The sequence below is a fragment of the Perca fluviatilis genome, chromosome 18 (assembly GCF_010015445.1).
Source record: "Perca fluviatilis chromosome 18, GENO_Pfluv_1.0, whole genome shotgun sequence".
NCBI classification, from domain to species: domain Eukaryota; kingdom Metazoa; phylum Chordata; class Actinopteri; order Perciformes; family Percidae; genus Perca; species Perca fluviatilis.
Genome location: NC_053129.1, coordinates 20,667,080 through 20,684,955, shown reverse-complemented (window position 1 = coordinate 20,684,955; position 17,876 = coordinate 20,667,080). Strand labels below are relative to the sequence as shown.

At 40.4% G+C, this 17,876-nt stretch overlaps 1 long non-coding RNA gene across 1 annotated transcript; it reads left to right on the top strand.

Annotated features, from left to right (window-relative positions):
• The first annotated feature begins 1,923 nt into the window (after window positions 1-1,923).
• LOC120546930 lies at window positions 1,924-12,719 on the top strand. The gene is made up of 4 exons (XR_005636998.1): window positions 1,924-2,369; window positions 2,506-2,588; window positions 3,267-3,372; window positions 12,199-12,719. It is a non-coding gene; the product is annotated as an uncharacterized LOC120546930 (long non-coding RNA).
• The last annotated feature ends 5,157 nt before the right edge of the window (window positions 12,720-17,876 follow it).

Genomic DNA, 17,876 nt, shown 5'->3' with positions numbered 1-17,876 from the left:
CTGAACAACACTACTATAACCTCCTCTGACTGTCGACTAATGATGATGTTTTAATGATTACAATCATGATGAACCGTACCATGGCAGAACTGTGTCGCCTCTTCTGAGGTATGTAAAATAGATTGACCACACTACGTGTCATATGGCTATGTTTTATTCTAAATAAATTTTTTATAACAAGTACGTGTGTCCCCCCTATTTTTTGACTTGCCATGTGTTAATTTAATTGCCTTTAATATATTGAGGATATAACTACGTAAAGGTAATATAGATGAATCACTTAACAGAATTGTATAAACGCTGATCAGAAATTCATCCCGCTACTTAAGTGTATTCATATGCCTCGCATTTAAAACCATCTTTTACACTTACACCTGCTTTTGAGGAACAAAGGCTTAATTATAGCCAACTCCTCAGTGCCATCCAGCCCCGATCTTAGAATTATAATTTATCAAAGGAATTGATCATGCAGTGAGAGGTATCATTATTACATGCTGATGTGACTGAGAACTCCAAATGACAGATGAAAGGTAATTAGCCTCTTCTCCTTTTACTCCTGCCCTTCAAGCACCATTTTTTTCTTCATTTAAGCAGCATCACTCTCTTGTGGCTGCATGCATTGATTATTCTTAAAGGTTGTGTAATGATCGATTAAAGACATTTACATTGGTCTGACTTGGCCGTGCTGTTGCTTGTTGCTGGTTATAATATCTGACCGCATAAGTCATTTCATGGTGTAAAATCCGTTCATTTTAGCTGTCAGATTAAATGATGTTCCAACAGAAAATCTTCTGTACTTTCAAGTCATAGTTGTCCTCTCCACAACAGTTAAGAAGAAAAAGTGATTTCTGACATATCAATCCCAGATCATTTCTATTATTTTACACCTGTGCAAATTCGACACAAATTAAAGTAGTAACTTTTCCATGCCAAGTCTAAATAGCACTCCCTATCATCTATGGTCCAGCTGTTCCATAACACGCTTCAATAATGCAACAGTAGCCAAGTGGTAGTGCACCCTAATTGGATCTGGGCCTACTGTACATATTCTGACTCACATCCTCTGGACTCCCTAAGGTGCCCAAATTAATCTACCACTCCCTGTAATGCACTGCAGGAATTAACTTGTTTGTAAAGGCAAAGAAGTTTGTTAACTAGCATGCACACAGGATAAGTGGTACTTATTCCTTACTGGATCCCATTTCAAAAAGAAGTGCACTGGTATTGTTATTAATGTGACAATAAGTTTAAGGATTTGGTTTAATTAATTACTGCAACAATCTAATGTGCTCATCTAAACTTAGTCAAAAGATTGCATGAGTTATCAGCAATCTTTTCAAAGTATTTTAATCCTGCTGAGACTCAGCTCTCTGTGATTTAGCGCATTAGACTGTCAAGCTCCAGTGAGGTGCGGTGTGCTTGCTAGACCGAGCAAAGATTAGTATTCTGCAGTTCAACAAAAACACAATTAATTTAGTGGATATTTTAATAACTTTATGAAAAGTAAAATTCTCTGGCCCTCCAAATGGTGATCACATGTCAGGCTAAGCTACAGGGCAATGCAGCCCTGGAGCTGGCAGTGAATTGGAAAATGCTTGTTGAAATGGAAGATTCAACCAAACCAACTCTAATCAACTGCATCCTGCAAGCTATGTTCTCAGTCTTAATCTGCCATGTCAGCCTCATGTGGCTGTAATGCACCGACAAACACAATTGTTTAAATGGATTATAATACATTCATGATTATGAGACAACTTTAGTAAAGCAGTTGCTGATGCTGCGGTGCGTTCCATTTAACTCGGCGGTCGGAATTGGGATTGACGTCACACGAGTTCATCGCGTTCCACCTATATATATGTCAATGCGTTCCAGGCTCTGGCGTTCTACTTAGCCCACATGCCGGAAAAACAGGGATGGGTTAACTCTAGCCAGGTTGGCCATTGTTAGCACTACCAGTTGATAGCAATGCATTTTGTGGTATTTTGCACGTGCAAACACCGTAGCAACATGTACACAGATAGAAGATCGACAGTAGCCTACTGTGTTTTCGGCTGATTTAATGAGAGAAAAACAATGCAGTGCTAAAAACAGTATATTCATACATATATGTTACTACTGTTGATGCTCGGAGCAGCCATGTTGGATTTTAAGGTCGGGGCAAGTTCTTTGGTCAGGGTTGGTGCGGTTCTCCCGAACTTCCGAGTGGGAAATCCGACTTCAAGGGGTGTTCCAAATAACATTTCCGACCAGGAACCGTGCTTTCCAGTTCAACTGAAATGCAGCATCAAAACGCGCGTCGGTCGGTAACAATATGTCAATGGTAACAATCAAGGATCCTGCGTCATCTTGGAATATATAATTGATTTACGGTAGGCTACATGGAAGTACCTTCATCTATTTTTTATTTTGCCTAATACCTTGCTAAATCTAATAGTCGGAGAATTTGTGTTTTTTAATTCTTCCCATAAATTTATAATATCTTTTGAATTAACGTCACTAAATTAGCCTCTGAAATCCTGGATCAGCAATGAAGGCACCTCAACTCTGCCCCACTCTCCTCAGTCAGTTGGACGTTTTTCTGAAGAAAGGTGCAGTGTGAAAGCTGAGTTATACTTTTTTCAGGGGTTCTAAGTGTAGTCCTCTGTTGTTGAATGTAAAATTTTGTTCAAACATAAAGCTATACTGAAGATAAGCTTGCTAGGTAAATTAGCATCCTCATTTATTTATTTTCCCTTCAAAGATGTGCAGACCATAAGCCTAGACTCAGGGTCTTATGAAGCTGCTGTTTACTTAACCTAGTTTTTTTTTTTTTTTTTTTTTTTAAGTATGCAATATTCTCCCTACTCTTTTGTAGGCCTACTGCAGTTTTGTTTTTACTTTTGCCACTATTGGCTCTTGGGATGACAATCAATTGGTAGGTCATATAGTCTGCCAGTTTGTGGATTATTTATGTATGTTACATTAATTGTTCAAAATTCAGTTTTTTTCACAAAACAAACCAATGCTGCATGATGAAATTATTACTATTCCGACATGTTGATGTTATATATGCCAGTATTTATCTGTAATCTCTTACTCTGGAACTCATTTATTTTATTTTATAGATTTATTGACAGCTGAATATTTTATTAAACTCAGTAGTGCACTGACCATGCTTGCTCAGTCAACTAGCGGATTTCCTTAGAAGAGGTATCCATGTTGAAGCCCAGTGTCTGAAACAGTTTTTGCTCATTTTATTTCATTTTATTTGGATAAAACCCAACCAGGTGGCAAGACCGTAGCGACCCTTGTTCCATTCAACTCCAAACTTCAACCAACACAGATCTTGCTGTAAGGTGTTTAAGACCAGACCCACTACACATGCATGCACAAGTAAGTAACTAAGCAAGTAGTCTCGCTTTGCCAGAATCGTCATGGGCGGCGCTAAGCTCTAAACAGAGCTGCCGCAAAATAGTCGTGTGAGAGAAAACTCAGATTGGACAGTCTAGCTAGATGTCTCAGTGTACCCTGCAGAGATCTGAGGAGCAGTCAAAAATAGTCCTCATAAATCCACAGAATTTAAAATTCCAACACAAAGAAGGTGGAAGGAAACGGAAAATACATGCATCCGGCGGAATTTCCTAAGACACCAGAGCAATCCCGGAAGTGGAACGTCAAGGATATAGACTACTAAACAAGTAACCTCTTAGGTGCCTGAAAGGGGCCCAGCTTGAAAATGTAGGGCCCTCACCAAGAGCCTAACAAAATGTCTGATGTAATGAATATCTTAAATCCCACTATTCTCCGTCCATTTTAACACCCTGGGGGTTTCCTCTGTTCTACAGTTGCCCCCAGTGCCTCCTTTTTAGTATAGGTGACCTCACTGGCAATCAAACCTTTCTGACACTGTCAGTGTCAGCACTCTGCTTTACATGCAATACATGAGCAAAACTATACTACAGGCTCTCTCTTATCCTGTGTGTATATGAGCCTCTCACAGGATAACAGACAATATCTAATCTATTTAATTTCCTTGTTCTCTTGTCCTTATACTCCTCTGAGCATCACAATCTGTGATCGGCTAATTCTCTTTACTGTGGGTAAAACGGACTACGGTGTTTCCTCCAGGCTTTGGCCAAATGGCTGTCTACCAACCAACCATCCAACCCATTTTTCTGTATGGAGCAGTGGTGCTGATGGTGCTGGATGTTTATTTTTTCCCTTCCTCTGGCTGCTTGTCATTCATGCATCAACGCTGGCAGGCATTCAAAACTGTTCGACAGCTGTCCCCTTTGATCAGATGCTTGGCAGGCAGCAGCAGAACCGGTGGTATGGGTGTCTTGGCGGTTAGCTGCCCTTGGCACAAGGCAAGGACTGGGAACAGATGTTGACGAGGGGGTAGGCAGGACATTGCAGGACCTCTTCGGGATATGGGATACAGGCTGGACTCCAGAGAGATGGAGTCAGGGAAAGAGAGGAAGGGATGAGTACAAGGCAAGCAACCTAGAGGGGAGAAGTAAAAACAGACCAGGAGATTAGCCAATTTCTGTTTTCATCATTGTTGTTATGTCAGCAGATGAATCTCTGTTATGCTTACACAGTGCTCTGCTATGTAAATGTTTCAGCTCACACAAACTTGAGTTAAGCTTGTATCCTAATGAACCTCCCAGCTTTAACAATTCCCTTGCAGTACTTATCTGCTAAAGTTTATTGTCCTCTGTACACTTCAGATCTCCTGAATATGCTGAGTCCACATAGTGAGTTAGCAATAGCACCATTTTAGCTCTCTCTTTGACAATTAATTTTAACTAGCTCACTGCACTGGACCTTTTTCTGGCAGGGCATCGACCTAGGGTTTTCATTTTGGATGCTTTAGGGAATATTCTGGGCATTTGTCCCAGATCAGCATTTTATTCTGTGGGCTTTAAAAAGAAATACAGAGCATAACCTGATGTATTAAATATATTTTCTTATATCACTTTTATGTACATCATTAAGAGCCAGCCAAGTATGGCACAGTGCATCCACAACTTTTCAAGTTGTGAGTGACCCTGTTACTCAGCTGCTGGCAGGTCATTGACATTTTTGGGCACGGTATTTAGAGCCCTGCAGCCAAATTGCCAGTAGGAACCAATCAAGCTACTTGTGAACACAGAACACAGGCGCTAATTAAATTTGATGGGCATTTTGTATTTGCTGAAAGATTTCTGGAAAATATGAAATGGACACATTTTACCACATTTTGTGCCAAATGATTGCAGTTTGATTTGCATATTTCCCTGTACACTGTATGTGTGAGTCGGAAAATTGTCCCAGGTGTTTTTCCTCACACCCTGTACTCATAACAAACCGTCTACAAGAGGCAAATCTAATGCTCATCACACCTCTGTGGCTGACAGGTTGTGGTTGATGCACCATCCTGCAGATTGGGAATAAGAAACACTCTGAATTATTAAAATACCACTCTTGGCCATGATGCTCAGAGCCCAGTTGCCACAACATCAGCATGTTGATGAGAGTGATATAGCCTACTGAATGAAGTATCGACCAAGTTAGAGTAGAATCGGTTGAATTTCAGAAGAGTCAAAAGGTACATCTCAGTTCCTTAAATTGCATCACGGCTCCTCCACTTACCTCCCTTCCTTGCGTCTTAGTCCGTCCCTCCGAGGATGCACGGGAGAGACACGAGGAAATTATGGGAGGAGTGAGGAAATGTATTTTAGAGGGATGAGACGTCCTTTCCTCAGAAGCATCACATGAATTGTCAGCTGTATGGGCGGAGTTAGCAACCCTTTCAGCTGCACAGCTTCCGGGAAGGCTGCTCTCGTGCATCCTCGCCTATAGCTCCTCGGTGATCCCTCCTCCCTCCTCGGGGCAGAAATAAGAGCTTTGAGACGGCCTTCGCGAAGGAGGGACCAAACAACTTCCGGTTCAGCCGAGGACCGAGGAGCTATCAAATAAGGGATGTGAGATGTACTTATGAAGGAAAAATGTGACCTAGAGTTATGTGGTCAATATTTTTGAAATTAGAGAAGACGTTACAAAAAATGTTTTTGGTACTGCAGGCACTATGATTTTGAATCACCTTTGCATAATGATAGTGTTTTAGTATGCAGATAATGTTCTGTTTAAATGAGGCTGAACTTTTGGAATGCTAAATGTGCTTGCAGGTGTTGTGCTTATTGTCCCTTTCATCAAACGCCCCAAACAAGAGTGACTGAAACCCTGGCTTTACACAATATTTTTCATGTTTATAAAACAAAATGCGCCTGCCGGAAGCAAATCCAATGATGATAACACCTCTGTGCTAGACAGGTTCAGACAAACGATCCAAATTAGCCTGAGGATGTGTATATGAAATTACATCTTGTCTGTCTTCATAATGGTTCTCTGTAATAATCCCATGCTGTCCAGTTTATTCATGAACCAACTACACATACTGCATACAGTACAGCTTTATCACAAGCGCTTTATAGAAAAGTGGGGGGCAAAATGGATACAGGATAGTGCTGGATAATGGATAGTAGCAAGAGACAAAGGATAGAGGTTAGACTGGGGGCAATCATCTGTGTTTTCAGATCGTCCTATCATCATTGTGTTTGATTGCCTTTACCTGAGATGATCGGCCCATGGGGGCTCACCTGTGATCTCAGTGCACTACCACCTGAGCCTTTTCTTAACAGAAGACAAATCATATGAGGATAAGCACAGGTGGAAATAATAAAATGAATGCTTGCTGAAATCCATTTAGCTGCTTTGGTCTCAGGGTCCTGGTGCATGCTGGCTCACTGTCGCACTGTGATGGCTCACTAGGATATAATGGAGCCATCAGTAACGCAGGCGCTTTTCCTACTATGACAATTTAAAATGTGTGCTGCCTAGTTAAAAGTCCCTTTCCCAAAACGTGACTTTATAGCAGTTTGGAGGAGTAGCGAGCAGACAGCAAGAGGAGCTTTCTGTCAGATGTATGAAGGTACCAACATACAGATAATACACTGCAGGGAGCAGAGTTGTTTTTTATTCTATTATAGGTGATTATATTATATTCTAGTTCTAAATGCAATACAGATAATGTCTGTGGATTACTGCAGAAGACATTTTGACCCACTGTCTAATAAATTAGTAGGGACATCTGCAATTGGCGATCAACTTTTCAGTCCTCCATGTGGATGTGATCATGAATCTGCAAAATCCTTATAAAGAAAGTGAAAGTGCAAAAACAGATACAAGTCTTTGCATAGACATTGGCGATATGTCAGGAAGTTAATACACTGAGTATATTTAGAGTATCTAGTTCTCTAACAAGAGCAGGAAACTTGCTCCACAGAGAAGAAGCTGCACGGGATTCAGCTTTTCCCCCAAGTTCTTTTTAGTATATGCATGTCACATTCTTTTTGACAAATGGGATGCTAATGATCAAAACACAATTCACAGAGGCCTTTAAAGAGCCTGTCAAATTCAGCAGGCAGATTGATGGGAGGAAGGGGAGATGTCATGTGTCAAAGGAACAGGTAACCACACTACCACCCGAGAAACAAGGGAGAAGATGTCAGTGAATAATGTAGGTATGAGTTTTGAATGAGAGTGGTTTGATATGCTCATTTGACTTGTCACTAAAGAGTGTGTAAAGCTGTGAGTGCGTTTTTGAAAACCTTCAAGCTTTTAATTTTTTTTTTTTTAATTGTTTTAACATTATCTGAATCTGAATGTGCTTCTCTTACTAAACCTGAAAGTGAATTGTGGTCCTTCTAAAAACAAGGCTGTTGAGATACAACTTTTTCACTTCCAAAGAAGATTGCAAGAAGAAACACAGGCAGGGAGGTAGCAATGATTCAACACTATACGCAGAAATAATAAAGTAGATGAAGCCAAAAAGACAGTTGAGCAGAGAATCAAGCTGTCAGCTGGTGGCAGCCACTTCTGATTCAGCCCATCATAATCAGTTCTATTGTGAATAACTGAATACTGAATCACTTGTGATTCAAATTCCTCACTCACACTCTTGGCTTTGTACAGTATGTGAACTGACTGAGACAGAGAAAGTCTTCTGCCTGTTTTTTTTTGTAATAACTGAAGGAGTAATGCTTTCAATTATCTTTTATTTATTTATATGCTAGTCCAGGAGCTATCCATCATCACCTTTTGTTTTTTACTCTAATTGGCATTTCCAGTGGCTGCCGGTTAGAAGAAAACCTGTCTACTTGTGCAACCTGAGATCCTTTTGCTAATCTGTTTTTCTTTGTGTTCTTTCTCTACTCTTTTATCTTGCCCAGCTTTCTGTATTGCTCATAGTTAGATTGAAGCTCCCTCCCTACTCCAAGCCAACTTCCATTTAGCATCATGGGTCAGCAACCTTTTCCATAATGAACCTAAGATGAAAACGACGTTCCAGTATGCCAGTGGAATTTGTTAATGTGCATGTATTTTAAGTTGTTTGTTATTTTCAATGTATTTATTTTTTACAGTTTATGCACTGATAGGTAGTCACACGTGGTCCGAATGTTGATACTTTCAGCTGCACACATGCCTCTGAATAGTCTGTTGTGAGCCAACGGCAGGTCGTGGCATGTCAGTGATGTTCACGCTTTCATTCACAGCCACACTGAACACCTGTGCATTTGTCAGTGCAACAGATGTGTACATTTTGTGCCATTTAATTAAGGCACCTTTTAACAGTTCTTGGCCACAGAGTCAAGTCTTTGTCTTTATTCGGCAGTCCATCAAACTAAACGTCTACTTATGTATTCTCCGTCTGTGAATGATTTCCCACGTTTAGCAATACACTGCAAAATATTATAGCTGCCCTCTTTAGCCTGATTTTTGCTTGCATTTTGACACTGCCCTCTTGATTTACTGAGCTTTATTGGACTCATCTTTTAAGTTCTTCTCATGCTTACCTTAAAAGTGATTATTTTTACGCTTTATGTTTGACCCATCACATTTTTACAGCAAAATGCACATGCACACAACAAACCCAAACTCTGTTGTACAACTGGGCTGTTGGGCGCTATCGTTGTATTTTTTGGTAAATGCATATTTGACATATTGTGTCAATATGACTTCATCCTGCTGGTTTAATCTGTTTCATCACTAAACTAATTTAGCAGTTTGTAATTATGGGACCACACTAATGTAATATTATATGTAAGTAGTGACATGTAAATATTGTAGTATAGTATTTGCTTTCTCACTTTCAACTGAAAATGACTTAGCATGCCCACACTTGCCCGCAGGTCCATTTCTCTCATATTCTATATCTCTCTTCCCTCTTCCCCTGTCCCTGTCTGTTTCCCAGTCACAATTCTTGATGAGATTGACGACCTACATCACATCTTATCAATTCTCTGTACTGTATTTCCCTTATACAGTAGTAAACCAGCAGAATTCAGCTGTCAGGTATTTCTTTGTCCATTAGGTGTGACAGAGCACTCTAAAACACAATAAGGCCCCTTTTAGCTTATGATATAAATGTTCATACAGTATGGAAAATGGAATATGGAGACCATGATCAGGGTACAACCGGGGTCATCAACTACATTTTTCCAAGGGCCAGACACTCCTGGAGCCAGACTTTCAAGAAAAAAAGGAAAATGTATTTATACCTAGTAAGCCTGTCTATCATTGTTTAATATTTTCACTTTCTTACTAAATGAATGCTATTTTTATTTACTTTTATTAGTTAGCTAACAGAGTAGACCCCTAAAAATCACTGTAAATCCATAATGATAACTAGATAGGCTACTTAAAGCTTAAGTGCGTAACTTTTTGATATTAATGGACGTCCGTTACATTCAGCCATTGCCAAATGAGTTGCTACAAAGCTAATTAAGACTATTTCTCTGTATTTCTCAGTATGGCTTTCTTCAGAAGATTGTGGCATCCGGTGACTTTCCCACGCAGAAACTCAAGTGAAGATAATTACCTCTTCTGAATCCATCATGTTTTTTTTAAGTCTCCGTGTCCTCCTTGGCTACTAGCAACTGCGTGGAGGAGGGAGGCAGTGCGCGGTCATGGAAGGCTTGTATCTTGTATATGTGGACGTGCCGACAGTTTTGTTGTCATTACTTAGAATTCCTCATGGGGGCAGCAGAAACTGTGCACTATAGCTTTAACTAGAAAATGATCCCAGACTAGGAGGCATTTCACTGAGGAGTGATGGATAAAATCTGTGATGACGGAAAGTCGTTGTAGTCTGCCGTTTGGCTGCCACTGACCTACATTACATGTGAATTTTCGCCGTAGCGAGTAGTATGAAGGGACGTAACTCCGCGGATGGGTAAAACATTTTATTTTTGTAAATTTTCTTTTTTTTAAGCCTTCCCCAATGTTTCTTTCCTAAACCCAACCGTTTATTGTTTTCCTAAGCATGTGACGTTGGTCACCGTTGTATTTTTGTGTTACTAAAGCCTTTCCCAATGTTCTTTTCCTAAACCCAACCTTTTTTTTTTTAACAAGCTTGTGATGTTATTCTTGCGATAGTACGGCATGTTCTCGTGATAGTACGGCACGTTCTTGCGATAGCACGTTCTCGCGATAACACGCAACGTGGCGACGCCACGTGGTGTGTATATTTACATCCACTGTATACAGTGTAGACCTACACGTGGATAGCTCAAAATGCGTACAGATAACACGCCATTTGGCTTTAAGAAAGTGGCATGTATGTTTACGCAAAGTCATGATGCGATGTTGCAGCTTTAATGAAAAATGGACTGATACAAATTTGTTTTGCCGACTTTCTGTAACCCTATACTTGTGTGCCTTATTGCAATAAAACAAATGTTGTTGCAAAAGAATTTAACCTTAGTCATAACACAAAGCATGCAACTTTCAAAGAGTGGTCTTAGAATACATCCATGGATTTACCGCTCCAGCTAAGTTTACAAGAATTTGTCTAAATTTCAAGATTCGTGGCAAACTAAGATGACCAGTTAGACTACAAACAGCTTTCGTTTTGTTTGTAAAAATCTGCTATTTGCAGAGTAGAGAACTGTGTTTGTGTAAAACAGCATGGCGATGAGAGAGAAGCTGCATGCAGATTTAGCAGATTGAAATATCGCTTTCTTCATGTTTATGCCTGTTGAACAGGTAAGTATTGATAAGTAGGGATTGGCTTTTCACTCACAAAGGTTTTATTGCACTTAAGCCACCTACACATGATCCGCCTCTCTGCTCTGCGCCATACCTCGCGGTTTTGCCACGGATCATGTGTAGGCGGCTTCTCTGTATCGTTCCAAGTTTGGTACATGTGCTGCATGTTGTAACACACATACAGTAGGCAAACTCTCGGCTCTGCTGTGTGCAGCTCAGACATCGCTGTTCAGAATCCCGTCCATCTTCCAAAATGCAACGCTTGTATCCAAATGAATTGTGCTTGAAGCTGCATGGCATTTTGTCTGGTTTATCATGGGTGTTGTCCAGTGTGACTTAGATCCTCCCGCAATACCGAAACTAATCGGTATGTGAGATGCAAATACAAGGGGAGCTGGGTTTGCGCTCTCCCTGTAGAATGTTGCCTGGTGTGAATGCTTGAAATGCTAAATACCAGAACGCATTTCTTCCTCTTCACACTTAATTATTAATTATTCTGCCGGCCGTACTGGAAGCTTTGGCCGGCCAAATGTGGCCCGTGGACCGCCAGTTGACGGTCTCTGGCGTACACTTTCTAGTCTAGCCTTTACATGAATTGATTTTGTACATGACCTTAGCAAATTAGTATTGGACAGCATTATTCTGTCCTAGGTGTGGGGAGACGTTATGAAGACGAACTAGAACTTGCTTTTACTCTACTACTACTATTAGTATTTTTCTGTTTTTCAATCTAATGAAGAGAAGCAAGGGAGAAGCAGCAGGCCAGATGAACAGCCTTCGAAATGAAAATGCCATGGTTGGAATATCAGTTTCCTAAATTCACCCTCTCGTTCCCTCCACATGTCTGTATTTCATTATTCATGGATGACAAGAGTTTCCAGGGAAAGTGTTGCCCCACTTCTCCCCCTCCCCTTAAATTATGTTGAAATAAAGCTGAAACCAATGCGGCTTAAGGGTCTCTGTATTTCTTCCTGGCCCTTTTACATTGCTGTAGTCTTAATGAGAATTAGCTGGGAATCGGGCCTCTGTGTGTGATACAGATTGCAGTTGGAAAGCAGGTTATCCTTTCACAGAAATAGACCTGGGATGACATGACATAACACCTTGTTTTTGTTCCCAAATCCGCAGGTGACAATGGAAGCACTGTGCACTGGCATCAGCTGAACCAGAGCTGCCAGCCTTGTCTCCTCTACACACTCTATTTTCTGCTGACGAGGGCCAAGCCAAAGTGCAAAAGTGGAACAAACACCTAAATATAACAAAAACCTGTTTACTGCCCCATAATCAGCAATGTGCTCATGTGTTTAGTCCACATTTACACAATGCATGGCTGTGAGTGGGTGCATGTTAGAATTTTTACTTGAATTAGGCTAACAAACTTAGCTTATATGTTGTGTGCTTTGATGCGACACAAAGCTTTGTTTAGCTGTGTGTAGTTGTGTGCCTGAATATTGTCCTGGTGTATTGCAAGTCTATAGCTTTGGGGCTTATGAGTTCTTTTCTGGTATATACAGTAGCCTATGTGTTCAGTCTTTCAATTAACTATTAAAAACAACATCTGCTTTGGAGAATTCCTTGTCAAGCTCTGAATCCTGAAGCAGCAAAGAGGCTTGAAGAACCATTTAATATAGGCTCCTGCTGCCACTGAACAGTCATAATACACAACTTTTAGCATTGGGAATTGAATAAAATGACAAATACTGACGGCTAAGAGGTTTTCTTGACATGCTTTTGGGTGCCAGGAGATTTTTCAGACAAAAGTTTAAACTGACAAATTCCTTTAACTCCAGCTAAAGTTTTCTTGTCCCTAGTAGCAAACTAAGAAAATGTGTGGATGGATTCAATTTGCACATTAGCTGATAGTCTTCAAGGGAGAGCTTAGATATGGATTTCTTGGGAGGGTTCTCGGAACATGATTTCAGCTTTATAATTAAAATTTCATCAAGTAATGAAGCGAACCAGAGGCTAAATGAGCATAAAGGTTAATCATCTGTTCAATAGCTAGAAGGTCAGACTTTGTGTACTTTGGATTATGTGAGATATTAAGTGTGTGCAGGCTGCTAATATCGCCTGTGCGCTGACATGAAACTAATGGACATGTAAAGTGTGAGCTCTGACAAGCATTGTCGATTAAAGGTTAATTGTTAATTATTACAATGCGTGGAAGAAACACCAATAGCACAGCAGGAAGGAAACAAAGAATTGTTTATGACCTTGACACAGCTTGAGAGTGAGCTTGTGTGAATAATCGATGTGTGCACACATGTGTTTCTGGATGTATTCAGGAGAGAGTCTTATTTCCCATGCAGCCTTTGTGCCTGTGTTCAAACCCACTATAGGGTTAATTATTGCAGGTGAACTAGCCGGCCCTGAGAGTCTTATTGGGAAGCATTGCAGCAATCATCTAATGGTCCATATCCATCCCCTACATTAATTAATCTCCCTTTTTCCTGTTTTGCTTTCTCCCACCACCTTTAAGACTCTCATATCTTCAGTTGAAATTGTATTAATCCCTCTACCACATTTCTCTCATCTCTTGCACTGATACCTTTGCTTTCTCCCCTTTTCTGTTAATGCACCACTTTCTCTCTCATTCTGCCTCTCTCTCTTGCTCCCACTCGCTCCTCTTTTCTTCATGCCATCGTTTTGCTCTTCCATGCATGAACAAAACACAGAAGAGACAATCTCAGTGCATTTGTTCAATGCCATCTTTAAAGTACATATAAAGTACATGTTTCTTTACATCACTCAGGCAGAAATGTGGTCCAAACCTGGAGGAAATTGTAATGTTTCCATAGAAGTGCATAGCTATTAAATGTGTGTCCTGTAAATGTCTTCACAACTATTTACAGTACTCATTTCCTAAAATGATGCTCCATTTCTGTGACTGTAAATACAAAACCATTTCAAACAAAGAGTCCAAAGTGCCCTGGCCAACCTACTGCGACTAAGGCCGGCTACACACTGGATGTGTGGCATGATCGTGTCAGCTGCGTGGCATGTCCGTTTTTTTATTTCGGCTCCCATGTTAACAGGTTAGAGCTTGCATACTGCCTGCGTGACACGCACGTCTCAGGCGCAGCTCGAGCCATGCCGAAAACGCGTGCATGCTAGAAATGGAACCGACGCCTATTTTTCACGCAAAACGCAAGCGTGTTGGAAGCGTTTCCAGGCAAAATAGAATAGGAAAAGATGGTTATATGTAATTTTGACACAAAAGTCTCTAGATTTTGACCTAAATGCAGATATAAATATAATAAAAAAAAATATATATATTGCATCTGTCTATACAGAAGGAAATATTCTGTACACTATTTTGCCGTCAATAGTGCCGACATTGTCTTTGCTGTAATCAAATCAGTATATGTTTATGTTTAACATGGTATTTCATTTTATCAATGGGAAACATACATGTGTACAGACGAGGCTAGCAACAGCAGCGCTGCGTCAGACACGTTTCTGGTGTGCAAAGACATAGAAAACGTCACGCAGCCGCCACGCAACTGACACGCAACGGAAACACCACGCTCATGCCACGCAGCCTGTGTGGCCGGCGTAAGCTTTTAAATTTAGCTTTGTTTTAAGATTAGACAAAAACAATCCAACCAACATTGGCAGTACTGAGTACCATAAGAAGTGGGTGACCTGAATTCTTGAATTTGCAGTCATATACTGCAGGTGTTATTTGTGTTGGTGTCTTCTGTGCTTCACTAGTCTTCCTTTATGTCATCTTTCTAGTGCCAAAGTGTGAGTGAGAGTTGTCTGGTGATGCTACGTCACTTACTACTGCTCTTCCCATGCAAGTGTAGTAGTCTTGATTGACAAGTTCATTGATTAGCCGGACCTGTGAGAATGCTAACTTGCCGACAGGGCTTTAATGTTGGGTAAATGAGAGGAATATTTTGTTTCACAGGATGCTAGACAAAAAGCGGGACTGCATGTATTAGCTGGGATTTTTAACTGGCACATTCAAAGCCTAATTATAGCTTTTTAATTTGGCTCATGAATGAGAATCTGTTCAATTCACTTGAAACAGAAGACAAGTGAAACGACACATGCTGGTTTAATTTTTGAATGTGTGAGAAAGATTGTGAGCTCTTCTTTTGGGTAACCTCATTTTTTTCAAAAAAATCCACAGATTTACCTTTGCAACCAGAAAGCTGTTCCCCTTGATTTTGAAAAAACACCTGGGTAATTGCACCCATGGTAGATGCCAGTTGCCATGACATGCTCACAGTGTGAGGTCATTATTGATTTAGGCTAATCCCTCCATGTGTACAGGATTATCTCTGTCTGAGACAAACCACTGTTTACCAAAGACAACAGAATGTGTCAGAAAACCCAGTTGAATTCAATGAGACTAGCAGCTTACACTGATCTGTCCTAATCCGGCCAATGACAGGGTCTGTCAGAGCAGGTTGTCAATGGTGACACATGATATTCTGGGATGAAAAGGACACTTTTTGTTGAATGAACAGCTGTGTAAAGATAATGATGCCTTTTTTGTATTCTGTCCAGTACTCTACAGATCACTTTCCGGGCTGTGGGGGAGAATTTTACATTTTCTGAAAAACAATAAAGAACTGAGGCAATAGCCTCAGAGATATAAACCAGAGAATGTACTGTATGTACACACATACAAATTAATGTGATTGTGCATGCATGTTCAAAAGCAGAATTACAGACAGGAACGCAGACACATTCTTACAGTACACGTATAGTTTGTTTTAGCTTTATCGTACCTCTCCAGTTTCCCTCTTGCTTGCCACCACTACTTGACAATTTGTCACCTTTTTTCTCTAAACCACTGTCAAGTGATGTACCCTTGGTGCTGTCTTTGCCCTTGTGTTTGCTGGTGCATTATGTTGACCGCTGGTGTACAATATGGTGTGAAAACCTGCACACCCCAGTGTGCTGTTTTTGTTTTCCAGCCATGCTGTGGAGTAGCACGGGACTAAGCCCAGTGTGTTCTGGGAGGCTGGGAACCCGCTGCTTTATTTTGCTGTTTTTTTTTTTTTTCGATTGCATTATCATGAAACAATGGGCTCAGACCTCCTCGCTGCCAATTTCAGTTGTAAAAGATGAATTGATGTTACACTCCATTCCCCCATACGCCTTGTTTCTCTCCATCAGGAGGATGTCTGTAAACTAATAAGTGTTTGTTAAGTTTTGCTTTCTTTGAGTGAGGGTATATACCACATACGTGGCTGGATGCATGCTACTGTGTGTCTGGTTATGTGTGTATGGAGTGCTGATGTTTTTCCTCTGGCTTTGTTTTCTAACCATGTAAATTAGGTTTCTTATATGTGTTAGAGCAAATATTCTGCACACTGAGGTCTATTCATAATAATATCACATTGTGACTGTCTAATTATGTGGAAAATAGGAAAAACCAGCATCCTCTGCCTGCACAAGAAAATAATTATTAGTGTTTGTTTTTGATTCAGAAGAGAAACTTGATCAAATGTCTTAAATTCTGGCATTAAGGTTGGAATGTGACATGTGAAGACAGTATAATTATGTACCCCCTGTGCATAACCTGATGTTGATATTTTCAATGTTTATATGAAAAGTGTTATGAGTATTATTATTTGTATGATTGTGAGTATTTAGTTAATTTTTTTTAATCTTATACTTGCATCAGAAGATTCTTTAATACCATTTCTTATATGCGAATCCTTCTCTTCCCTGCCGTGGTTTTTCATTGCAGGTTGATGTGAGGTTTGAGGGTCTCCACACACCAACATGACCAAATCCATTTCTAATCTTCATATTTACACACACAAAGACTCAAGGCAAAGCCATATTGAATGCCCTTTTCTTTGCTCTCCCAAGATTACCTGTCAGGCTTGCCATGGTTGGCTGATGTGGACATTGTGTGTGTGTGTGTGTGTGTGTGTGTGTGTGTGTGTGTGTGTGTGTGTGTGTGTGTGTGTGTGTGTGAATTATGGTGAGGTGACATTCTTTATCTACATCTTCAGACATGTACCTTAGAGCTCCCTTTGCCACAGACCATGAATAGATCTTCAGTAAGTCCTAGCCTGGTAACATTGCACAGCAACAGAGATCTTTTGAGACTGGTGGGCTGTATATATGTAACGATGGTATTCTACATCTGTTTATCCCTGAAACCAGACTCTTATCTATCTCATGCTTGAATGCACAAGGAACAAGCAAACCTACTTAAACAGATTAGGGTTAAATATTCTGCATGAAGAAAAGATGTGCTGGGTTTAGTAGCATACCAGTTTCAGTTTCCTGAGGCATGTCATCGCTCAAGCCAAAGCACACAAGTCAAGAGGGAGCAAGAAAGAGGCACTTGCCCCCACCATTTTACATTTCCTATTGAATAAATGTGATGAGAAAACAAAGGACAGGATAAGAAGCAACCATAATGGTACAAGATATCTATTCTGTCCGTGGAGCAATTCTGCTTCACACCAATTTCATAGGAAAACAAGAGATGAAGATATTTAGTTGATAGTGCTTCCAAGCTATTGTCTGGATAGCCAAAATATAAGAAACCATCAAATTTTGAGAGTCTCAATACAAATGTGGATGGTGGTGGCAGCTTTGTAGATTGGAGAGAGAGCCCAAGGCATTGGCTTGCCTTAATAATCCAATTTACTTCCATGGAAGAGGGCCAAAATACATCATTGCCACTTATTGCCTGTTCTGTATGTATCTTATTTGGATTCCCCCAGCTCTTTCCCTTAATGAACAATTTATCTGCAAGGTAGCAGTTTCAGGCTTTGTTCATGCTGGGCTACTATTTCATAAGAACAAAAAGCAGTCCAAATTACATC